At 27.7% G+C, this 27,341-nt stretch overlaps 1 pseudogene; it reads left to right on the top strand.

Moving 5' to 3' along the window:
- Nucleotides 1-13,192: 13,192 nt before the first annotated feature.
- LOC111294847 (magnesium-protoporphyrin IX monomethyl ester [oxidative] cyclase, chloroplastic-like) lies at nt 13,193-19,301 on the top strand (annotated as a pseudogene).
- Nucleotides 19,302-27,341: the final 8,040 nt, after the last annotated feature.

The raw sequence follows: 27,341 nt of genomic DNA, 5'->3' as shown, positions 1-27,341 counted from the left end.
TTGTTTTTAAGAAAGTATGAAATGAACATTTATAGCATTTTCAATAATCGAGGTGAAGCATGTAGCATAATGTGGAGCTACATGTTAGATTGTTGACTACAGAATCTTATTTCAAGGCTAGATTCTTGGTTTTTCATTCCAAAGTAGCTAGAGATGTTTTATGGTAAATCTACAGTAATAACTTTCTCTCAAATAGTAAGAGTTCTTCATAATCATAATATATATAGCATCATTCAGTATATTAGATAGAAAGAAATGGAATCCAATATTGAAGCAAATTGTAGAGCGCATAATCTACAAAACTCATTCTAGTGTAAATACTAACTAATTTTGGTTGTTAAAGTGTTTTTACAACAAACACTTATTTAGGGCTTGTCAAAACTTCTGTTGTTTTGCGTTAGTAGGAGCTCCATGTAATGAAACCAGTTGCAACTGTGATGGATGGATTTTTATTTATCATACATATATTTTGTTTACACACACTCTGTTGGGTATGGCATTCTATTGGATGAGAATTAGGATTAGTCTCATATGCTTCTTTTAAAATGACACATCAATCGATTTTGATGCGAATGACCTAATAATAGTGGATATTAACTTTGTTTTCATATTATTTCCATTTCACACTATCATACTACTACTTCTAACATGTTTATGAGTTTGTGTATACATATCCTGTTAGTTCAGTGCATTCTGAGGACTCATAAATGCTTGTTGCTATTGTTGTTATTAAAATATTCATAAGTCTACATACATGTATTCTATCAATATAGTGCATTTTGAGGTTTATGAATATTTTTATGTTGTAGAGAACATGTAAGTTCACACATTGGTACCCTATTGGTACAATGTATTTTGTGCTTATAAATGTTCATTCTATTGTATGATAATTTAGGTATATACTCATATTGAAATTTTCTGTTCATGACCATTTTGTTAATCTGTATTCAAGTTTGGTAACTTGTGTTGTCTAATTAGGATATTGTTGTATTTATCGTATATCAGTGGGCTAATAAAGTCATTATATACTAAATTATATTAATCAACGTCAATTAATGAGCAATTGATGTGGTACCATATTATAATATACCCAAATAGTAGTATGAAAATTTGTTAAATATAATCTCGATTTAATTCTATATTTGAACCCATAATCAGATGGATCAATTTTAACTAACATGTTAGGAGATGTCTCTACTCTCACCTTTATATATATGAGGTCAGCCCATCAAGTTTCATAACTTCAGTTTTAGAGGCAAAGAGTAGTTCTCTATTTTTTTTATTGTGTGAGTCTTAAATTGGAGCTTGAAGGGCAGCATCAGACGGTAGCAACACACCTGTGACCTTGGATCTAGTGGGATTGAGTTCTTGCCTGTATGTAGATCATTATAGTTTCAATTAAATTGTGTTAGTGACTAAACAAGTTCTGAGTTAAATCCCACATTAAGGAGTGACCAAATGTTGCATTAAATATGGTAGAAGATACCTATTTCTTTAAATCCCCATTGCATCTATAGTTCATGATGAAGGTGAGATTTTATCTCAAACGAAAGAAAAGATGACCAACCAAGATTAAGATGCGAAGGCCGATCTGTCGGGCCATTCAAGGTGATGTAAGACTGATGTATTTATACGATTGGAAGACATCAATTTTTTTTATATGAAAATTCATTAGACTTGAGCTATAACGAGTTATGTTATTCTTTTAGCACATAAGAAGTAGCAGTTTGAGATAAAAGAAAAGACTGTTAATATTAAAATTAAAATTTCAAATTTATTAGATTTCACTTTTTAAAAGTGATTTTATGAATCAATTGAGTTAAGTTTCAAATTTTTATATTATTTATTATTTTATAAATCCTAATTTTGTAATTTTGATATCTGAATATAAAACCTTAACGAGATAAATCAAGTTTTATTGTTTTTATCAATCATAATTCATATATGGCTATATATTAAGATCTCATTGGTTAGAATATTCTCTCCCCTCCTTTGCCAAAAAAATTTTTACAATTTATATAAGACTGCTGTCTTGCTCAACATAATTGAAAGACCACTGTTGGGAGAGCTTAAAACACTTAAGTTTTATTAATCTTTGCTCATTAAAACATTACAACTAAAACGTATTTATACGCAAATTCATAGTGTAAATAGTACGTGAGCGCCAAAAATGCACAGCAAATCTTGTTGGTACTTTCGGACCATCTAGAACAATGATAAAAACGCTGGATATGCAGGGGATTCGATTGGTTGTTGGGCTGCATCCCTACTCAAAGAATTACTAGTACTTTACCTTGATGTTTGCAAAGCATTGCTACATGTAGAGCTGTTCTCTCTCAGAACCTTGATAAGTTGGTCCAACATCTGAACTACAGCAATGAAAAATCCTTTCTCAGCAGCTAAGTGGAGCTTCGCCAGCATCATTGACCGCATATGAATAATAAACATGATCTCTTTTCATCAATTCCTTCCTTCCTCATTTCAAGATGATCATAGCGGCTAGCTTCATACAAGGCTGAGCCTTTCACTTTATTCATCATCATCTTTAGCATCAGTCTGGCAGTTTCTTGATCTTCTTGGTAAATCCTCTCATTTTCATCAGCAAGGATTTTCAATTTCCTCTCTTGCTGAATGCCTTGTAGTATATATAGAAGAATCAAAAGATTTCCATGGCGCTTGTATTAGGAATCTGAGGAAGCTTTTTCCCCAACAATAATACCATTATTGTGATATGACCGCTCTCTCTGGATGCCAAACATACATGATGAAATAATATGCGAAATTAACAACCAACAAAAACACTAAAATTTACACCTACATTTACGGATAAAAACGACAAAAAATTTTCAAAATTAAGATGAGTACAAATGTTTTAACACTCCCAAAAAAATCACCAGCTTATTTCCTAAGAGCTATACTTTCTATAACACACTCTAGTTCTTCCCTATGTCGGTACCTTTCTTGGTACCCTTCCATAGGTATTCTAGGTTGAGGATACCTTTTCACCTTATTTCTACTCTCCCAAGGCACCTCACAATATACTTGTTTGGGTCGGGTTGTCTAACGAGGCCAAAATATGAAATCACAAGTTTGGGGGTCGGTTAGAAGTAAAACTAAAAATTTCTTTGGTGTTTGTAGTTTGATGTTCAAGTCAACGCTCGGAAATAGTAAAAAATTCTTAAGAAAAGACAGAAGGAAATTTCATCGATCTATTTATACATGTATGATGAGAGTTTTGAGTCCAAGTTACCCGAGCTTGAATAAAGAGTATAAGGTTGACATTGCTGGCCCAACTTGATCTGACAGACAATAGCCCAATTAGGGGATGACAAGTCAAGGTTCTCGTATGCCTTTAGGTGGGAAGTCAAGGTGACGGAGCTGAGGTGAGTCCCAATACTTCAGGTCGGCTCGACATATCAATTTAGATCGAAAATAACAAAATTATCTCTGCTTTGTTGATGAATTATCCTTTAAAGAAAAAGTTTATAATATCTTTATAACCATAAAATGCCTCTAATAATACTCTCTCCTCACCAGTTACTCTCAAAGATTTTTCATGTTCTCTCTTCACAAGATACTTAGCAAACTAATAGCTTATTTATAGGCATAATTTTTAATGTTCACTGTTGTAACATACGGTCACTGTAGCCTGTGGTGGTTATTATAGCATATGTTTAACTTAGCAATTCATATATTTATGTCATGTAAAATATTGATAATTTATGTATTCATATTGTGTTTTACACGAAAATTATATATTATAATTCGTGTTGTTACGAAAATATAAAATATATATTTTTTTTATTTTATTAAATTCATATATAATTTTTACTAAAATTTTAAATCATATCAACTTCATATCTTTTATTCGAATCATTTTTGTATCATGTTATTATGTCATGTTTTAAATTTTCAAATCTTACATAAAATGAGAATATCAACTGTTATGGCACCAATTCTTCTCCAAAATTTGGTTCTTCAAACTTTCCATCTTTGTGGTGCATTATGACACGATTAAAGGTACATTCGATCAAGTTCGAGCCAATTTAATAAAAAATTCGAATTTGATGCCAAATTCAATATTCGAAACTCAATTCGAATTCGATCAAATTTCATTATTTTAATTTGAATTCGACTCAAGATAAAAATTAAATTACTCAAACTCACTTAATTAATCTTATTTATTATATTAATCTCAAACTCAATTATTTGTTCTGAAATTTAAGCTCGAATTGAAATTTTTTACAAATATATTGTATATAGAAAGTGTGCGTTTTTAGAATTTCTATTGAGAAAAGAAATAACGGTGATTGTAAAGAAAAAAGAATAAACGGAGAATAAAGAGCACTTTACCTAGCATTTTTATAGCTTTTTAATTTTCAGGAGGTGTAATTTTTGGAGTTTTGTTTTATCCTAATTTTCATCATGCCTTTGTTCCTTATATCACCAAATCGTAAAGTTCCAATGGATCACAAATTCCTTATATCACCAAATCGTAAAGTTCCTAAATTTCACTATCAAACTGACCCATTCAGAAACATAAGAAACATCCAAAATACTAAAAAAGTTATCAAAATGATCGGGAAGTGAATGAGGGACTAGCCCAGAAATGATCGCGAAAGAGAGTAAGAGGAAATGGAGCTCCACTGACCTTACGATCGAGGGAACGGAAGGCTAAGCCGGCATCAGAAGTATGGTTAGCTATCTACTACATCGACTTGAAAAGGATTGGGAGAGAGTGAGAGGAAAGTGCGCCAAAGATGGGTTTTTTGTGGGATGAGGGACATGGGGAGTGAGTGGGAAAGAGCAAAAAAAAAGAAAAGAACGAAAAACATTAGGATTTTTTAGGTTAACTACGTTAAAGGTAAGATAGGAATAAAAATTTATAAAAATATTAAAATTTGATTAAATTTCTGAGCTTTTTAAGTTTAATATTAAAATTTTTAAATTTGACTTATTTAATAAAATAAATTAATTAAATTAAAATCTAACTTAACAATTATTAAATTAAATTTAAATTTTATTTATATTAAATTCAAATAATTTATAAACATTAATATATCATTTATCTTGTAAACATGGCATGACAGTTATATTACAGTCGGCAACAATACTGTACAACTTTGCCAAAATTTACAGCTGCACTGTCTTTATCGTTTTAACAAATATGTCAACTTAAATGGCTTTGAATTTTCTAGCCACTTTCACGACATCATTTTCGCAAAGACCTTTCATGTCTCTGTTTTGAGATTCATGATTTAATGTCTAGATTCCAAAATATTGATCTTTGTTTTTCTTAGTCAGAAAGGGACAAAAAGTACGAGTGATCAATAGAAAAGTTTGTTCAAACGGTAAAAATCATATTTTGTCCGGAATTTTTAGATCAAGATTTATTTTAAAATTTTCGGTTTATTAATTAAACTGTAATATTTTAAAATTTTTAATTGGACTTTGAACCAATGCAGTACATTTTAATTTCTTATTTGAATTTTGGACTTCGATTGGGTCTTGAGCCCAAATAAAGTGTTAAGTCCGTCTTCCTGTTTTTATACTTGCTTTTATTTCTTTTGGTCCTTTATAATTTATTTTATCTCTTTTTGTTTTTAATTTAATTTATTTTATTTTCAGAAAAAAAAAAAAAAACAGAAAAAAGGAAAAAACAGAACAACTCAAAAAAGAATCAAAAAATCGAAAACTCTGAAGTTGGAGTGGATGATAATTCTTTTGGACAATAGAGTGCCTTTTTTTTTTGGCTTGAATCAAGGATCGAAATTTCAAATACAATAAGGAACCCTTGTGAATCGAAACCTTGTTTGATCTACGCTTCTATATGATTTGGGATTAAATACCTATAAAAATAACTTTCGATTGGACACCAGAAAGAAAGGGCAATTTCAGCAAAATTTTGGGTATAGTTTTTAGGGCCTATCAAGGTTTCGGGAGCCACAACCCACAAATCCAGATCCCAGCAACAATTATCACACACAGAGAATCAAGCGACAATCCGAGCAACAAATTACAGCAGCATTGCGGGGAATCGAAACAGAGTTCAACCACCATATATCCACGATTACACAATTCCATTAGCCAATACACAATTTCCAGCAGAATCACACAATTACATACACAAACAACAGAAAGAACTATCAGCAAAAATGCAAAGAAAGTAGATTAAAGGGTTTTGGTTTCTTTCGGGTTTATCGATTATGCTTTTTGGGTTCTCTAAAGTGTTGTTGAGTTAGAAGAGGAAGAGGGAAAATCTGTAGACAGAGAGAAGGAAAAGAAAAATAAGAAGTACTAAGAGATCTTAGCTATCTAAGATTCAAAAGCAAACGGCGCCGTTTTGCATGAGGGGAATTTGACCCGCAACCCTCTCTAAACTGGGTAGATCCGCGCCATCACCCGTTTGCTACCCGACTCGTTTTCAATTTCAGGTTTCCTTCCTTTTTAGTTTATTTGTTTATTTAATTTTTTTATATATTATTTACTATTTTGGCTACTTATTGATTTATGGATTTATTTATTTATTTATTTTATAAAAACAGAAAAAAAATTGTAGTTTTTTGAAAATATTTTGAAAATTGTAAATATATATTTTTTAATAATTTAGGAATAAATGAGATTTTGATTTATGACGAAATTAAGTGAGAGAATTTTTCTAAATTCAATTAGCGTGTTAGATTAAAATCAATTTCAATATATGAATTTTTATCTATTTATAAAATAAAATAAAATATTAAAGATTAAAGATTAATGAGTAAATTGTGACTCTCAAAAATCATATATTGCAAATTTTGTTGTATATTTAATCATGTAATTAATTATTTTTCATGATTTAATAATGTCGACGACAAAGCTTTTTTAAGGAAATAGGTGAGTTACTTATATATTCTTGTGATGAGAAATATTTTTTAGAGGCTGACCAAACCGTTGGACAAAACTTAAATGATATTTCTAATATTTAAATATTAAAATTAATAAAAATAAAAATAATAAAATAACTAAATAAGCTAAGAATAATAAACCATTTTCATTAACACTAAAAATATAATTTAAAATTAATTAATGCCATTTTAAGATGAGCATCGTAGAAATGTTGTAACATTCTTTACATGTAAACGAACTCTCAAACTTATATCTAAAATGTAAAGTAGAATCCATTTTTTTAGAAACTCTTGGTCGAATTTACTATATCTTAAAAAAAAGATTTATTTAGATAACTAGTCATACTTAATTAAAAAAATTGATTCTAACTCTATATTTTTTATATTTAATGATTGAGTTTATAAACTTGCACCCTATGAAACAAGTTATAATACTTAGTTTCTACATGGCATACGGGAAGTAGCTAGTTAAATTGTCTAATCATCAGTTCTTAAGTCAACTTGAAGTAAATAGCATTCTCTTTTTATATCATAATGTCTATCGTGTATTGATTTTTACAAAATTTAAGAAAAAAAATTTTGACTTTAATGTATTTAATATTAAATTTTAAAATTATTTTTATAAAATTAAAGTTCTATGATTTTTAATGTCAAAAAGTAAAAAAATAATCATAAAAATCATTTTAAAATATAAAAAAGTAAGAATTTTAGATGTAAAAAAAAAAAAAAAAACATATAATTTTGAGACATTCTAAAAGAAAAGATGAACAGAAAAAATGGAATAAAGGAAGTTTTTATTTATAATTAAAAATATTGCATGGAACAACACAGGTCAATCCAATAAGTAAAAAAAATTAATTTTTTTCAACTTAAGTTTAAGTTTTGCTAAAAATATTTAAAACTTTTTTTTTTAAATAAATGAATCATATCTGTATAAAAAGAATTCATCTTTGATATTTCTGGCTGAAATGATTAATATTAAGCAAAACATGGGAAAAGGTTTGACCCTATTATAAAAAATATATATTGGATAGAAATTGTGTACTCATTTATGTTGTTTTAATAAATTAGTGTACTTCGATTAAGTTTTTCATTTTAAAGATAATTGTATCATATATCTACAATGAGATAACTTAAAATATGACTTATTTTATTCGAGTTGTGACCGGATTTCAAACTTGAATTTAAAATTAATCTCGAGTTAAGTGTGGGCTTGACAATTTAAAATTGAGTCTCATATTTTTTCAGTTTGAGGAACAAATGATTCGAACTCACTTGAAAAGAAAAAAAATACATGTGTTTGTAAAACATTATCTTACTTTTTTTTTTGCGTTTTAGGGATTGAGTACTCAATTTCTTTGGGCCGCCTTTATAAAGTGGCCATGTACTATTTAAGAAATGATGGCAGTCTCAATATCAATTAAATGGCAACTTTCAAAAATAAAAATAAATTAAATGGTTATAAAAGAAATTTATCAGTATGAAAAAAAATTATATGTTTAATTAGATTATAAAGAATTAGCTAAAGAATTTTTGCACAAAATAATTATAACATAAGAGTTTTTTTTATATCAAATAGATTTGACGATGTATATATATCTATTTATTTTATAGTTATTCATATAAAACACAAAATTAATTATATCACAATTAATATTGATATATAAAATATGAAATATAATTTTTTAATATTTATTAAATTTATATATTATTTATAACTATATATAAATCGAGTCCCACAACTCCAATCAACTTCAATTGCCAAATAAGTATTTTTACTATTAATCTAAATCATCAAATAATTGCCATTTTGCATACAATTTCACTATCAACACCACAACCTTGCCTACATGTCTTTTTTTTTTATTTTTACCTTTAGATATTAGAAAAAAATTATTTAAATCTTAAAAAGATAAACGCTTCTAATCAAAGAAGCTTCTAAAGACGGACAAACAATAAAAAAAAAAAAAAAAAAAAGAAAAGGGGTGATAAAAGAGAAGGGAAGGTAACAAAAGAATAAAGGAATCACTAACCAACATCACTAGAAGTTGCAATCAATGCTGAATGACTAAATGTAGAGTCCAAGAGAAAAGAAAAAGATAGAGGGAGGGAAAACAAAAAAACAAAGGTGTTGATGGATTGATATGTTATGTTTGGCCAAATAGTCATCTAATTGGTAGAGTAAGATCATGAATCATGGGCATTATTCTACACTATACAATTGCTTTGTTGCATTTTCTTTTGATTAGTGAATCTAGCCTCTTATTTTAGCCATTATAATTTCATGTATGATCTATGCTTCTCTTTCTACTTCATATTAAAAAATGCCTTTGAATTTGGTCTTTTTCTACCTTAAACCTATTGCTAATCAGAAGACAAAATTGGCCTATTATTTAGCTGTTGGTAACAATATGAAACCTTTGTTGTTTAATTTTATTAATCTTGATCTTTTTACTCCTTGTCATGAGAAAGTTATCAAATCTTAATTTTCAAAAATAAAAGAAAGTTAAGAACAAGACCAAAAATGAAAAATAAAAGAAAAAATGTAGGCAAATTCTTACACTTGATTTTTGATTATATTTAATAAAATAATATTTGGATTTCTTTTTTTTTTTTTCCATTTCTTTTCGTAAGTAAGGTTTGTCTAATTGCAATGAGTTTTAAATCCTAGGATCCCTAAATAGTGGTTTAGTTTTACCTTGTTGGATTAATTTACATTTATTTTTCTTACTTATGTTTAATAATTTGACCTATGAACTATAATTTTTTTTTTTTTTAAATATGAAGAGGATGGAGAAGTTTTATCATTGATCTTACCAATTTGCAAATTTTATTGCGAAATCTTGATGAAGTTATGCTCATTTGTTTTATATTAATATGGCTTTAGCTTCTTATGGCTTGATAGGTTTAATTCATTTTCTAAAAAAAAAATGTTTTACACCAATACTTGTATTATGTGTCTCATATGAAGTTTATCACATGAATGCAAATAACCCAACTCACATGGTTCAAAGAACTTGAATTTTTATTTTTTTTTTGTGTCATGGTAAGGTTGCTTTTGCAACTTGAACCCATAACCCTACTCATCATCAATTAACCTTTTAACTATGCAAATACTTAATTACTTCAGATAAGTGAATTTTATATCTCAAGCCTTCAACCACTTATTATGCATTTGTTCATAGTATAAATGATGTTGGGCAGAGTATTGTAACACCTAATAGTTTCTTTATTTATCTTTTTTTTATATATATAATTTCTCATATATAAAGATAGGATTTTTAATTGCTTTGATTATTGTATCCATATGATTAAGTATGCTTTGAACTTGAATGTACTCAAGTAACTTAAGTCTATTTTTTTTTCAATTTCTATATGTTTCTTAGTTTTCAAATGTAAAAGAACCATTCTCTAAACTCTTTGTCTTGCTATAACAATTATTAGCACTTCATTTAATTAATTCATTTTTTTGTTTGACTACATAAAGTAATTCTCATTATTTAGATGATTAACGTTTAAAACTTTTCAAATTGATTGCCATCCAAACATCATTAGCGTAGTTACAGGGATAATGGGCTATGCGAGATTAAAGGTATTTGCTAATCCTTTTACTTTTTTCCCCTTTCAATCATGTTCAACATTCTGCCTTTCAATCCTATGATTCATATCACTTATGATCTTTTAATAATTGTTGTATGTAAGCTTTTTGAGTATTTATTTATTTATTTATTTGTCATATTTAGATGTAATTTTCATATGTTAATTTTATTTAAATGAATGTTTCTCTTGGATTAATTTTTTTTTTGGGCAATAGTTTATATTTGCCATTTTATTCTTTTAGCGTCACTTTTTGAATTTTATATGGATTGTTTTATTGTCTCATTTTTGCAGGAGAAAGTCTCGTGGTAGTTTAAATTAATTTATTTACTTCTTTTCATGGTAATTTCTCAACATTATTTTTCTCTTGATGATGACAATTGATTTTTTTTCTACTTGGATACTATTGCATTGCTCTCACAATCTATCATCTTCAGATTAGTTTATTTCGTAGTATTAAACATCCAACTGTAAATTTATTCAGTTTGCACCTTTTCTGTGTATGGAGAATATGCAAAAAAAAATAATTGGAGTTTTCATTGCATATGTTGTTGCATGTCTTAAGTAAGTATTCTAAAATCAAGTGAACCTATAATGTTCTAAATTCTTAGCAATTGCAATCTTTTTCTCTAAGTTATTGACTAAATTTGATATTTAAACTGGCTATTATCTTATTATCAACCTATAGGAAACTGTATAAAGTCAAAATTGATCTATTAATAATTTTATGCTTTGCCAAAATGTTTTTTGCATTGCTTGTAATGTGCATCTTGGCCATGTCTTTAATGATGGTGCTTTGCCAATAAGAAAGCTTTATCATATTAATAGTTTGAACATTTTGTTTTAATGCTAGGTTGTAGCTAATCGTATGCAATTAATTTTTCATGGACTTAATTTGAACATGACTCCTTTGCATTACCTGCAAAAGCTTTAATTGTAGTAAGTGGTGACACTTCTTACACCAATGCTTCTAATTATCTTGATTTGTACCTCAAGCTTTCATATTAGAAGTATAAATGATTTTTTTTTTCGCTTTGATTGGTTTGTTGTTACATAGATTTAGCTCTTATTCATATGTTATAAACTATTATTCTTTTTTCTTTATTTTTTCCATTGGTTTGACTATTTCTTCTATATTTTTAGTATGATAAGCTCATTATGTTTGATATGTTTAATTAGTTTTTATTTTATTTCCAAGCAAAAAATTAGAATTTTATTGTTATGCCTTTGCTTAATTTGTTTTATAGATAGAAGTTGTAGTCACTTTAGATACCAAAAAACTTGAGTTATTGAAGAGTTTAGGCACTGCTTTGGCTATTGATTGCACAAAAGAAAACTTCCAAACTCTTGGAACCTTGACTATTGACATGCATTAATGCTTTTACATGGTAATTTTTTTCTATTTATTATTATTATTACTCTTTGTTGAACTTTTTTCTTATAGTTCGTCCATTGTTTACAAGCTTCTCTTTGCTTTGGGTTATCTACTATAAGTCTCTTTTAACATATTTATGATAATGGTGTTATTTGGGAATTTACTATTGTTTTTTCTACTTCTATTAGTGTAACTTTACTCTTTTGACATTTCATTTTGATGATGTTATAGCTTAATGATTAGATTAATGATCATTTAAAATGACATAACTAAGAGGGTTTTTATGAGATGGATGATGATTTTTTTTTTTTTTTTTGCTTTTAATAGACATGCTTCTATTCTGGCAAGTGAGGCTAATTCAAACTTTAACACCAAGAAATTGGTCACCTACAGGGTTATCTTCTCATTTATTTCCTTGTTAGCATGGGATGCTTTAAGGGTAATCTTCCTACTTAGCAATGCATATTGCATGAGTTTAGAATATGATTTAATGGCTCAATAAGTGAATTTTTTAGGTATTTTTATTATTATTCTTTGTATATTAAAGCTTATTTAATAAGTAGGTAGAATAGGATAGAGCGGTGGAAGAGGGTGGCATAGAGAATATGAGATAAAGTTTTGGATTATTTTAATGTGGTTGTTTAGTTTTACACTTTGAGAGGGAGTAGGGGATAGAAGGAAGGATGACGAGTAGGAGAGTGTGGTTGTTTATTCTTTTTATTTATATGTTTTATGTAGCTATGTTTTGCTATCTTTTTAGACTTCTTGTAATCTGTTTTTATTCTTTATAGAATGTGCTTATCATGGTTGTGTGGCTTACTTCTCCATCTTTACCAGCATCGATGGTGTTTTTGGCAGTTCATTTATTACCTGCATTATATTAATGGTGTTATAAACAGCCAATTTCTATATTTGGAATCTAATACTTGACATATGCAATCATAGCTTATGACCTTTTTCCTAATTTACAGCTTACAATGGTTAGCGTATACTGTACATTTTTGATAAATTGGTTAATATATAATCTAAGATGCATATATGTATTTGTGTGCAATTGCTTCTTTTTCTTTCATTAATTCTTCTATTTGTATCTTTTTTTTTTCCTTTTTAAAGTCATTAATATTATGTTTCTTAAACATAGTAAAAAAGGAGCTCTAACTAGAACTCTATTATAATAAAGGCTTTTTTATGAGAATGAAAATTTAGGACTAAAGGACTTTAATTTGGATTGAATGATTAATGATGTAAGTTCTTAAATTTCTTAATTTATATAAGTGAGTAATAAACTGATTATTTTACAACTACTTAATGATGTATGAAATTTAGTACAAGCAGTATGAGGTTTAGTAACCCAAGATGTGGCAAGTTCACCAGTGTTAAGATGTCATCTACAACAACATAAGCAAGGCCCAGCAAGAAAGCCGCAAGATTGTAATAAAAAAGACCCTTTTGACACCAAGGTTTTACACTACTGATTTTCATGAGATTGAGGCTTTTTTCAACACTGAGATTAAAAATAAGCTCAACCGGTTCAAATTTGAGACACCGCTACAAGAGTTCAAGATTGATCACAATCATACTCACTTTGTGAAGAATAAGGAGTTTAATAAGTTCAACGAGGTTGCTGATGAATTAAAGGTCTTTTAAGATAAATCTTCATTGAGCTCTTAGAAAGGTCTTGCATTTTGGAGTTCTCTAGCTTTCTCCTCTTCAAAGAACTCAAAAGGAGATTTAAGGTACGTATTTACTCTTTCCATATATATTTTTGGGAGATATCATCATGCATTTATTGCTTCATTTTGGGAATTTTTGTTATCCTGTGCCTAAGCCCTAAGATTAATTGTAGTATGTACAAGTTATGCAGCTATTTCATTTATTATTAAAAAAAATTATCCCCATTAATCTCTAATTGCACTGATTTGTAAATAGCTTTAACCATCAAGTTGAGGCATTTTATTTGTTTATCTAAACGACATGTTGTTTGCTATTTTAACTTGCTTCTTTTGGAGCATTTCCCTTTTTTAATCAACTTAAAAGGTCATTTAGCTAAAGGTTTTACGAATTGATCCTACAAAAAACTATTCTTGTTGTTACTTTGATTTTCTCTTTTATGTCAAGGAACGAAGCCAAACATGCTGGGTATGCATATTGATAATAGTTATTCCCTATGTGGGCATTAGCCAAAGTCATAGCTTTTTATCCAAATAAGTTTATTTTATTAATTTTAGGTTTCTGAACAAGGGTTTGTTTTATTTTAATTTGGCATTAGACCATGGATTCTTGACCAAGCCAAGGAAGTGCACATTTTTCAAGCCAAAGTTCATTTTCTATGCGACATATTTATTTGAGAAAATTGGATATTCGAGATACATTACTATCATAGACATTTCAAAGAAAATCATAAGTACCAATGTTATCTTATTTTCAAGTATTTTGAGAATTGGTGCCAAGCTGAGAACTGTTATGGCGACTTTTTCTTTGCATTGCAGAAGGCACAACCCCAATTCTGTAATGATTGTAAGGCAAAGCTATGGTTCAATTTTTTCTACCTTTCAATAATCTTTTATTGCTACATAATCTGTGATAATATCCTCATGAACAGCTTTATTTTTTGTCATGCTACATTGCTTTTGAAGTTAATTTGAAGTAAGCCTATAAACAATTCAATCCTCAAAAAATGCTTAAAGCATTAATTAGGCACCTGCGAGTTTTTGCCTATCATAGCATTACAATTTTATCCTGCAAGTGTATGTTACAATGTTCCTCAATGACTGTCAATGCAAGGCTTTCTACGAGGGCGTTAGACTTGACAATAAAGAATTTGACATGCATGTCATCATTGAGGTAAGCTTCTAGTTCCAATACCATTTTAGTTAAATTTAAAACATTCCAAATGATTTTACTAAAATTTAAGCTCTATGTAGAAATAGTATTATACAACATGGTTAGTTAATAGCTTTTATTTTGGTTTTCTTCTCTACTTATTTATTAACTACTAAAGTTATGGCTTTCTGAAATATTATGCTTTGGTTTTTAATCACTTTGTTTTGTGTTATGACTATCTTGATTTTACATTGTTTGGACAATCTATATATTGTCTTTTTTTATTTCATGAGAATTTATCATAAAAAATAAGGTGGTTTGGTTAAATTTAGTGGACAAAAGAAATGATGGATTGATTTCTTGTGTTTGCAAATTAATAGTATGCACTCTATTCATTATTGATGTATAACCATTACTAATGTTTTTCGCATTTACAAATTAGTATGTAAATACCTTATTTTGTCCTAAAATTTTTTTGGAATCGAAGTGGGTTTCGACTGTAAAGTGAGCCTGATTGGGAAGTTTTAGGTCCAATAAGATAAAAGCTTAAAATTGTAATTGTAATTGTATTTTAATTTTAATTTAGATTTTTTTAGTTTTGATTTTAAGTTTGTGATTTTATTTTGGTTAAAAGAAAATAAAAAAGTCAAAGTCAAAAAGTTAAGAAAACTAAAAATAAAAAATTAAAAAAATCCAAAAATAAAAACATGGGCTTTGTTCTTTATTCAATTTCAGATTCGGTTCTAAATTGGCTTTAATGATTTTGGATCAGAATCTTCATGATTTCTAGAAGTGTTGAAATTTGTTTGATTTTTGGGTTTGATGTTTTTTTTTTGAATTTTAGAAGTTCCTAGGACCATTGGATTTGATTATGGGGTTTGGATTCTGTTTCTAAAATTTGGGATTGCTAGAAGTTTTTTTTTTTTTTTTTTGGAATTTTTAAGCTTTTGGTTGAATTTGTTGAATTTCTAGATTTTTTTTTTTTGGTTTCTATTCCAATTTTTGGGTTTTTTTTTTAAATTTTTTTGCAAGAGTTTGAAGATTTTGGCAAGATTCACGGCGGTCGAAAAGTTTTGTGATGGTCGGATTCTAGGCTCATTGCATTTTTTGGAAATGGTTGAATTTTTAGATGATCGGTTGAATTTCCTAATACTAGAATCTGGGTTAATTGGCCAGTTTCTGGAAACCTTTGATTTTTTCAATTAAAGAACCTAGAGAGAATGTAGAGAGAAAAAGTGTAGAGAGAGAAAAAAAACTAGAAATCTGAAGAAAAGGCTTAGGATTTGATTTTTATACCCAAATCAATATAGTGTCATTTTGCAAATTCAGGATCCACATCCTAACCTGCATGAATCCATAAGTGAACCCGGTAGGGACCTGATCAAATTGTAAGGTTTGGCTTTTCTTTTTCCTTTTCATTTTATTTTAGTTTTTATTTTTATTTTATTTTCTAATTTTTTTTTGTTTTTTTGTTTTATTTTATTTTATTGTTTATTATATATTTATTTTAATTGTAGTTGAGTTAATTAAGATGAGGAAAAACAAAAAACTTTGATATTAACTATAATATATATTTATCATGATTTTATATTATTTGCATGATAAGATTTTATATTTATTGCATGATATGATTATATTTTAATTTGATTATACAATTATTATATTTATTTGTGTAATTATATTTAATTGCATGATTATATATATCATTTTATTTGTGTGATTTATATTTGTATGATATTTTATATTTTGCTTGATATTTTATTGTATGATTTGTTGCGTGATATATTATATTATTGCATGATTATTACATGATATATTATATTATTGCATGACATTTATATTATTTGCATGATAATTTTGTTTATTTTAATTGATTTTTTTTCAAATTAAAAAAAGTTTTAAAAAAAATTTATAATCTTACTAAATTATTGGAGGATTTAATGAATTTTGTTGAAACAAATAATTTTTTTAATCCTATCAACATATTGAAAAATAATCTTTGACCAAAAATCTTACCAATATATTAGATGATACTTTTGAAAATAAATTATTTTTATAAAAATTAAAATTTGAATCTCCAATGATAGAATTACTAAAGTGTTACAAATAACAATCTTTATGTAAATTCTTAGGTGAGAAAAACATTTCTAAATTTTACCAGCATATTAGAGAATTTATATAAGAATTTTTTATACGAAGGTTCTAAACCTTGTATTTACAAAAGAAACGAATCCGATGATAAAGTCTTTTCAGAGTGGGATATTAGTCTTTATGAATACTCTTAAGGTGAGAAAATTATCTTAAATTGCTATTAAACTATTAAAGTAATTTTAAGATCAATTTTTAATAATTAAATTATTTGGTAAATTATAAAGATGTTTTAGGCTAGGATAATGTGAATTTAAACTGGTACCATTTTTTAGATGGGCACTATGAGGGTGCTATAACCTTCTTCAAATTTAACTGTACTCTTGAACTTGAATTTGGTTTCGTAAACTAGAATCTACCATTTAAAATCACCTAAGTCAAGCTTAGGACTTCTCTTTAAAATGGGATAAAGTCAGTTAGGTTGTCAATCGCGTTTAAACAAAAAAGATTAAGGGTGATTCCTAAAGTTTATGTCTAGCGATAGGTCTACGGATCCATATGTTATGATACTTTGGTAACTCCATTGGGGAAATCGAGAGTTTGGTAGTAAATAATTTCTTGTTATCCAGGCCTAACTTAATAAATTTAAGGAATTTTCTCCTTGTTTGTATTTTATTTATTTATTTATTTTTTCATATCTGTCATTCATTTACACATGCATAAGATGAGCTTTACACTCGAGTTTTTTTTCTTTAAAAAGGAGTAAAATATCTATGCTTTCATGAGATTTCATGTCTTTGTATGGGCTAGCAAAATACTCTTCCTCAAATTGAATACTTTCCACTTATAGCTTATAATGGTGAAGATTGAGGTATCTTGCTAGTCTATACTAGATAATGATGTAATGAATAATTTGGGAACCTTTAGACTATTAAACCTTTGAACCTAGTATGTAAAAAAACTCTAAAGATCCAAACCTAAGTTAGGGCCATGCCTTTTCTTGTGTTAGAAAATCCTAAATAGGACATGATGAGATATTTATTCTGTTTATAAATTTATATATTACTTTTTTTATTATATTATTTGCATACTAACCCTTTATGTTGTTCTTTGTATATATTATGTTATTCTTTGTATATATTATGTGTATACTAATCCTTTTCCTTTACTATGCATACATTCACATCATTAGATCTATCACAAGGAATAATAACCCCAAAATAATTTTAACAAGAAAAATTTTAGTTACATCCATGAAAAGTCTAGTGAAGTCCTCTATTGGCTTGAAAAAGAAGTTTGAAAAATTAAAGCTTGCAAACAAAAGGGATAAAAAAAGAAGTTCAAGCACTTGAACAAGAGAATAATGAATGGAAGAGTCTGTTGGCTAACCTAAACATAATACAATCATCTATTAATCGAGAGTTAGCCTAACTTTTGAAAGAAAATTGATAGTTGTAAGCAAATCTATAAGAAAGGGATGATTGAATAGAGTTATGGTTGAAATTGGAACACAAATGAGGGCTGTGAATGAAAAATGTGAGCAAGTAAATAAGGCATATGTGAGAAAACATGACCAGTTGGAGTCCTTGTTGACTAAATCACTGTGGCTACTTACAAAGTCAAAGACATGGTAGAAAAGCTCAAACAATGGAAAACAAAGGTGTCACTAATGGGAGTACATGGCCAAGAACTGCTAGATTTCCTTAATGAAGTGTAAAGCAAGTATTGACAAATTAGGGATTTCTTTTCTCAATAAATTCTAGATTTTTTATGGATGTAATATTAGATTTGGTTACAAATAACTTTTAATTCTATAAAGATATTTTTTTGTTAATAATTGTTATGTGGTAAATTCTTCTTATTGCATTCATGCATTTCTACATTCATTTTCATACACAATTGTATAGTTTCATGAACATCATTCTAAATATACACTTTAACTATGATAAATCAAAGTTCAAGGATAGCTCAACTAACTCACTACCAACATAACACTCAAGCTCAAGCCAGAAAAATGGAGCAAGAGAACATAAATGAATTTGAAAAAATATAAAGGGTCTAAAAAGAGCTTAAAGGAGAGTTGAGCAAAATTTTGGAAGCACTAAATAAGTTGAACAAGGGAAAGACTATAGAAGAAAATGCTAGCCCTAAAGACTATTTGTTTCAGGATGTTGTTGACCTTCTGTGTCCTCTTGGCTATGGCCTATATCAGTCTCAGACCACCTAAGACATTCTTCTGTAATAGTTTACATTCCCCACTAAATATACCTATCTTTAGATGCTTTCTACATCCACTCAGGTGCAATTTCAAAGTTTTGTTAATCTTGTCTTTACCAAAAAGGCAATTGAACCTGTTCCAATCCTAGTCTGCCAACTTAGATGACCCAAAGGAGAATGAGAAGCTGAAATTAAAGGTAGTTAAAGGTTTAAAAGACTTGAAAGCCAAACAGAAGATGAACCTACTGGAAGAGAGACTACGGGCTATCGAGGATATAGACTTTTATAGCCCCATGAATGCTATTAGACTTGGCTAGGTTTTGGATATTGTGATTCTTCCAAAATTCAAGGTGCTTGAGTTTGAAAAAAATGATGATACGAAATGTCCTATCATACATGTTACCATGTATTGTTAAAAAATAACCGCCTACACCAGTGATGACACCCTATTATGAGAAGATGATAGAGAATACAACTGCTGACATGGTGATCTTAGGAAAGATTATTGAAAACACCATCAAGAGTGGCAAGCTTGAAAAAAAAAAGAAAAACAACACTAAAAAAAGTGAGATGGCCAAAAAGAAAAAAGCTGAAACTCAAGCTGTGAGTTTTGTAAGACAACAATTCAGAAGTTATACTCCATATCCACCATATGTTCCTTCAGTTTATTACCATGCAATTAATAATATTGCATAAGTCCCTTACTAACCTTATTACCTAATCATGAACAACATCTCCTTAAGTCTTTATCAATCGATCTTTCAAGCACCTGCATATAGGCTTAGTCCTGCCACTATAACAATTTCAAGGCATAAACATTAAGTGAGTGGTTTGAAAAGATCCAAGGATAACCAAGAGAGAGCTTATATTGATATCATCCCCATAATTATATTAAATTATTATTAGAATTGATCAAGAATGATCCGATATCTCTAATTTATCTGAAACTATTGAAGCTACCCTATCCCAAATGATACAATGTTAATGTCATATGTGATTACCATAATAAGAATGTGGGTCATTCTATAGAAACTTGCCTTGCTTTCAAGCATAAGGTGCAAACTTTGATCCAAGCAGGCTCTGTGAGCTTCAATGAATCAAGAAAGTTAAATGTCAATAAAGACCTTTTGCCCAATCAACCAAGGGCATAGTTTTAGGAAAGATATGGGAAGGTTGACTAGAACTACTTGTTATTTTAGGATTTTTTTAGAATATTGATCCCTTTTATGTACTTGAATTTTATTTTATTTTTTATCATTTTACTAAAAGTGGTAGATATGAAGCATTTTCATGACATTTTTTCTTTTATGTGAATCACCATTATATATTTTTATCTTTTCATATCATTTCCTATATCCATACTTTGATTCCAAATAATGAATGTTCAATTAATCATGATAACAATTTAGGAGTTGATTTTGAAAGTATCATTCATAAATTGAGATTGTTAATTTATTGAGATTACTGAATAAAGGAAGACAAATCTAACAAAAAAATTTGCTCATTGAAAGATGAAACTAATTCAGTATGTGGTCTTTATTTTTGGTCAATAAATATTTTTTATTGAAAGTATTCATATTTGAGATAAAAAATGGTCATATTTTTTCAACCTTTCATACAAATAGTAAAATTATCCTTTGCAACCTTATTTGAGCTTGCTGAAAATTTTCTTTTAAGAAACTCTAACCAAGGATTACCTCCACATCATGGGCAAAATTTAAAAAGCTTGTTTACAGAAAGAAAAGTGAAGATCCTTAGTGATATTAGAGGTAAAACCTTTTTGTGCTCAAAATTTTCTTGAAAAGTGATGAAAAGTATAAAAAAAGAGAAAAAAAGCAAAAAAAAAAAAATGACAAGAATGAAAAAAAGAGAAAGAAGAAGAAATTGATGAAGTAAAATATCAAGTGCTCAACATGGAAGGAATAATCTTTGGTTTAATTACCTTTCAAATACATTTTGAGCCTATCTTATCTATTTCTTTCATAACTCCTCACCATAGCCTATGTTATGTCTTTTAAAAGTACATTTTAATTGAATGTAAATACTCGAATCAAAAAATCATGAATTGAACTAAAATAAGTTTGTAATTAGATTGTTTGAGATTTTGATGTCATTGATGGATTAAAGGGAAAGAAAATAAAATGAAAATGAAAATGAAGAGATGTGCAACAAAAAAAAAGGGTAAAAAAAGAGAAAAAAGAAATACTTAAATTAAAATTTTGAAAGGGCAATTTAAATAAAAATAGAGACTTAGAAAAATAGTTTCATTTTAATGATCCCTAGGATATGGATTTTGTTGTAAAAAAAATAAAGAAAAAAGAAAAAAAAAATGAGAAAAAAAGGAATACTTAAATTGAAAACAAGAAAGGGTGATTTAAGTTAAAAAGGAGACTTGGAAAAATAGTTTCATTTAGAAGATCCTTGAGATATGGATTTTGTTTGGTTCAAAGATCGAAAATGTCAATAGATTTGTGTTTTAAAGAGAATTTTGAGTTTGAGTTTAAAATTATCTAAATAGTCATTATTCTAGATGTTGATATCCCATTTAAAAAATCACAATATTTTGCTTTTGTTCATCCTTGATTTGTTTTTGATCAGATTTCTTTTCGATAATGAATACTTAAATGTTTTGTTCTTTACCAAGTTTGCATCCCTTGAATGAATTAAAAAAATGTATCATATTTATCATGAATTAGAATAATGATAAATAAGTGAATGACAATGTTCGTAAAAGAATTTTTTCATTCTTTTGAAAGAAATCCAAGATGAAAGAAGTGAAAAAAGCTTGAAGAGGTAATGTGAAAGGGTAAATAAGGTGACTCAGTGATGAATACAATGATGGATTGGTCAACATAACTTGTGAGTTGTGACCAAATGAGAAAAATAACATGGATTAATTGAAGAAATTTGTTTTAAGATCATTAATACTGAAAAGCTAAAAAGAAATATATGAGATCGTGGAGTCTTGAGAACTTTGTTACCATAATTGGAATTTCTGGCATTGATTTAGTGACATTTACATTACATGCATTGTGTTTACATTGTACATATATAATTTGATGAATATTTGAATCCTTGATAATTGCATTTGCATCATGGTTGAAGAATGCATTTGCATCATGTAGAGAATATTTTAATCATAATATGGCATTTGCATTATTGTTTAAGACATGCATTTGCATTATTGTTTAAGACATGCATTTCCATCATTTAGGGAGAATCTAAATTGTTACATTTGCATCATTTAAAAGACGTTTGCATTATTATCATGACATTTGTCCCATACAAGAATTTAAATTGGTGGGAGAAAGTTTTTCACTTTTGAATCCTCAAATGAGGAAAATCTTTCATGATGAGATTTTTGGACAAAGAAAACATTCCAAACTTTTTAAAATTATAAAACCTTTGTTTAAAGAAGCCTTTTTCTTTAAAAAATAATCATGATTTATAAAATCTCCTAGTATAATCACTAACATTTTTTGAACAAAAATCTTTAAAATTTTGAATGTGAAAACCTAAATTTATTTAAAGGAGAAATTTTGAAATTTTGGATGTGAAACCCTAAATTTTTTTGAATAAGAATCTTTGAAACTTTGGATGTGAAACTTTAAAATTTTTTAAATGATAATCATTGAATTTTGGATGTGAAATCTTAAAGTTTTTCGAATGAGAATCTTTAAAATTTTGGATATGAAATTATAAAGTTTTTGAACAAGAACCTTAGAAATTTTAGAAGTTTTTGAATGAGAACCTTTGAAATTTTGGATGTGAAATGCTAAATTTTTTCAAATGTGAATCTTTAAAATTTTGGATGTTAATCTTTAAGTTTTTTGAAATAAAAATCTTTAACTTTTGGGCATGAATCGTTGAAATTTTCAAATGAGAATCTTTAAATTTTGACTGTGAGTCTTGAAATCTTTTATGTGAATCTCTAAATTTTTCAAATATGAAACTTTAAATTTTGGATGTAAATCACTAACAAAAATCTTTTAAATGTGAATCTTTGAATCTTGTATGAGAATTACAGTTTGCGATCACTAACAAAGTTAAACTTCTAGCAAATTTGAAAATTCTTATGAAACTGAAATTCTTGCAAATCTAAAATTCTTATGAAACTGAATTTCTTGCGAGTCTGAATATTCTTGCGAACTTGAAATTCTTGTGAATCTAAGTTCTTACGAATCTTTCATTCTTATGAACCTAAAAGTTCTTGAAAAATTAAAATTCTTGCAAATCTGAAATTCAAATATCCTATTCTTGCAAACCTGAAAATTCTTATGAATATAAAATTCTTACTAATCTAAGTTCTTACGAATCTTTCATTCTTATGAACCTAAAAGTTCTTGAAAAATTGAAATTCTTGCAAATCTGAAATTCAAATATCCTATTCTTGCAAACCTGAAAATTCTTATAAATATAAAATTCTTACTAATCTCAGTTCTTCTAAATCTGAATTCTTATGAATCTTCCATTTTTGTGATTTTGAAAATCTTACAAATCTGAGTTTTGCGAATCTTCCATTCTTGCGAATTTGAAAGTTTTGCAAATCTTTGTGTCTTGCAAATCTTTAGTGGAGTTCTTTTAAAATTTTCTAAAAGTCGCATGCCATTATTTAGAGGATTCTTTAAGAAAAAATTTTGACTAATATAGGCATGGACGTAATGAGTATCTATATCTTTATATAATTCATGTTCACAGAAAATGTGCAAAGAGAGGTTGCTACAGACATGCCATTTTATTCAAAAAAATTTTTAAAATCAAAATGGGCTTCGATTGTAAAGTGAACATGATTGGAAAGCTTTGGACCCAATAAGATAAAAGCCTAAAATTTTTAATTGTAATTTGATTTTAATTTTAATATTGATTTTGATTTTAATTTTAATTTAGATTCTTTTTAGTTTTGATTTTAATTTTGTGATTTATTTTGGTTAAAAAAAAGAAATAAAGTCAAAGTCGAAAAATAAAAAATAAAAACCCAAAAATAAAAACGTGAGATTTGTTCTTTTTTTCAACCTTAAATTTAGTTCTAAATTGTACTTAATGATTTTTGGATCCCAATCTTCATGAAAATGGAAAGTAATAGGAAATTAAAATCAAATCAAATCAAATTAATCAAACAAAATCACAGATTTGGGGGAATTGATTTATTTTCTAGAATTAAAAGGATTAAATGCATATAAAATGAACAAAAATCATAGGGGAAATAACCAGAAGGAAAGCAATTAGAATGTGGGAATTTTTTGGGTTCTAACATTTTTTTTTATGGATTTTTGGAGTCTTACTTGAGTTTCTGGGATTTTTTGGGTTTTGGGTTTTTGGGAGTTCAATTCTAGAGTTTTTTAGATTGGTTTTGGTATTTAATTCTTAGTGTTTTGAAAGTAATTTTGGGTCTTCAATAATTTTAATTTGCTTTCTGAAAGTGTTGAAATTTGTTTGATTTATAGGTTTGGTGTTTTATTTAAATTTTGAAAGTTCCTAGGACCATTAGATTTGATTTTTGGGTTTGGATTTTGTTTCTGAAATTTGGGATTGCTTGAAGGTTTTTTTTTTTTTTTTTGAATTTCTAAGCTTTCAGTTGAATTTATTAAATTTTTGGATTTTTTTTTTGGGTTTCGGTTCAAATTTTTGGGTTTTGTTTAAATTTTCTTGTAAGAGTTTGAAGATTTCAACAAGGTTCACGATGGTTAGAAGGTTTTGCGGCGATCAAATTTTGGGTTCATTGCATTTTTTGGAAAATGTTGAATATTTTTATGGTTGGTTGAATTTTTCGACATCGAAATCTAGGTTCATTGGTAGGTTTTTGGAAGCCTATGATTTTTTGGTTGAAGAACCTAGATAGAAAACAGAGAGAAAGAATGTAGAGAGAGAAAAGAAATTGAAAATTTGAAGAAAAGGCTTAGGATTTGGCTTTTATATCCAAGTCAATATGGTGTCATTTTGCAAAGCTAGGATCTGTGTCCTAGCCTGCATGGATCCACATGTGAACCTGGTAAGGACTTGACCTGATCATAAGGTTTGGCTTTTCTTTTTCTTTTTCTTTTTTATTTTTAGTTTTATTTTCTAATTTTCTAATTTGCTTTTTTTGTTTTGTTTTGTTTTATTGTTTATTATATATTTATTTTAATTGTAGTTGAGTTAATTAAGATGAGGAAAAAGAAAAAACTTTGATATTAACTACAATATATATTTTGCATAATTTTTATTATTTGCATGATATGATTATATTTAATTTGATTACATAGTTATTATATTTATTTGTGTGATTATATTTGATTGCATGATTATATATCATTTTATTTATGTGAATTATATTTGCATGCTTAATTAATATTTGCATGATCTTTTATATTTTGCTTGATATTTTATTGTATGATTTGTTGCATGATATATTATATTATTGCTTGATATTTATATTATTTGTATGATAATTTTGTATATTTTAATTGATTTTTAATTTTAAAAAGATTAAAATTTTTTTTCAATTCTACCAAACTATTGAAACATTTTATGAATTTTTTTGAAACAAATAATTTTTTCAATCCTACCAATATATTGGAGGATAATTTTTTATAGAAAATCTTTCCAACATACTGGAGGATATTTCTGAAAATAAATTATATTTATAAAAATTAGATTTTGAATATCCGATGATAGAATTACTAAAAGCGTTACAAATAGCAATCTTTATGTAAATTATTAGGTGAGAAAATTTTTTCTAAATTTTACCAACATATTGGAGAATTTAGATAAGAATTTTCGATATCAAGGTTTTAAATCTCATCTTTACAAAAGAAATGAATCCGACGATGGAGTCTCTTCAAAGTGAGATATTAGTCAAGCTTATGACCTTTTTTTTAAAATGAGATAAATTTAATTAGGTGACTAATCGCACTTAAACAAAAAAAGATTGGTAACAACTCTTAAAGTCTATACCTAGAGATAGATCTATAAATCTATACGTTAAGACATTGTAATTTGAACTCTATTGAAGCTTGATTTGTAATTGGACCCTACATACATCAACAACTCTAAAAAATACTTGTATCTTGAATTCCTTTTTTCATTTTCTAATACTCATTTATCTACCTACAAGATTTTTAACTTAAAAATATTGTAATTGATTTTATCCTAACAGATAATTAATCAATACTGTATTGCACATTAATGAATGTATACTACTGTAATGTTTGGATTGAACATTTGTTGTGATTTACAAGAGAGTGTTTTATGTATCACATAAAAATAAGTGATGATATTGGTAAATTAAGTAATGAAAAGGAACAAAATGCTTAATTACTTACTCTTTTTATCTTGCACTTCCACCTTCAGTATATCCACCTGTTGGCAGGATGATAAGGAAATTTTGCATGAATAAATGTAGGTACTTAAATCCCAACACCAAAAGTACTAGAATATCATTTTAGATGATTTAGAAGGCTTTTACGAAGAAATAATTTTATGTTCTCAGTACTTGATTAATTTTTGTTTCATGATTCACCAAAGCTAAGTTGCCATTCTATCTACTCTTGAACACAAGTTATAGATGGTTTCTACAAGCATTTTTGGGTGAGGTGCAATATTTTATACAGTGGTGTTACGTTCGTAGAAGTATTGCTTCATGATTAGTAGGCTTTTGAGTTCACCATTTCACATGATGTTTTTATGGATGGGATAACAAGATATATGATTTTTTCTTTTTAGTTGATCTTGGTGGAAGGACTTGAATTGTTGTTGAGAAGACATTTGGCAAGGATTTAGACTCTGCAGAGCAATTGAGTTCCTCGATTAGGGAGTTGTTTGATGAACCATAAATTCACCATATTGATCACTATTTAGGAAAGGAATTAGTCCAGAACCTGGTAATGAGTTTGTAAACAGGTGCTTTGTTTTTCTTAATTTCTTTAGCAGCTATGCTCATATCTGGCTTTATGGCACTTGCAGTTGGGTACTTCGTTTTGCTAATTGCCTCTTCTTGCCCCTTTAGAATCGTGACAACATTGATGATGTAAAGGTGAGGATTCTTCTTCTGTGGACGTTTAAAATTTACAAATTGTTACAGGGAAGGTACTACACTATTGATTAGGTTAGGATAGGCCTTTTATAATCCAACGACGACGACAAACAAAAAAGTTTTTAATGAATCAGTTTAAATCTCATTATCATTGATTTCAATTAATATAAATATTTAAAATGTAAATAATTACATATTTTTTTATATATTATTTAACATTTAAATTATTAATATATAATTTAATTTTGTATTTGTAATTAAATTATAAGTATATTATTTTATTTTACTCTCGTAACAAAACATAAATTTAAAATTTAATATAATAATAATAATAATAATAATAATA

Source organism: Durio zibethinus, chromosome 14, assembly GCF_047325235.1.
Source record: "Durio zibethinus cultivar Kanyao isolate XHJ-2024 chromosome 14, ASM4732523v1, whole genome shotgun sequence".
In the NCBI taxonomy this organism is placed as follows: Eukaryota; Viridiplantae; Streptophyta; class Magnoliopsida; order Malvales; family Malvaceae; genus Durio; species Durio zibethinus.
Note: the sequence above shows the minus strand (reverse complement) of the source record. Positions and strands in the feature narration are given on the sequence as shown.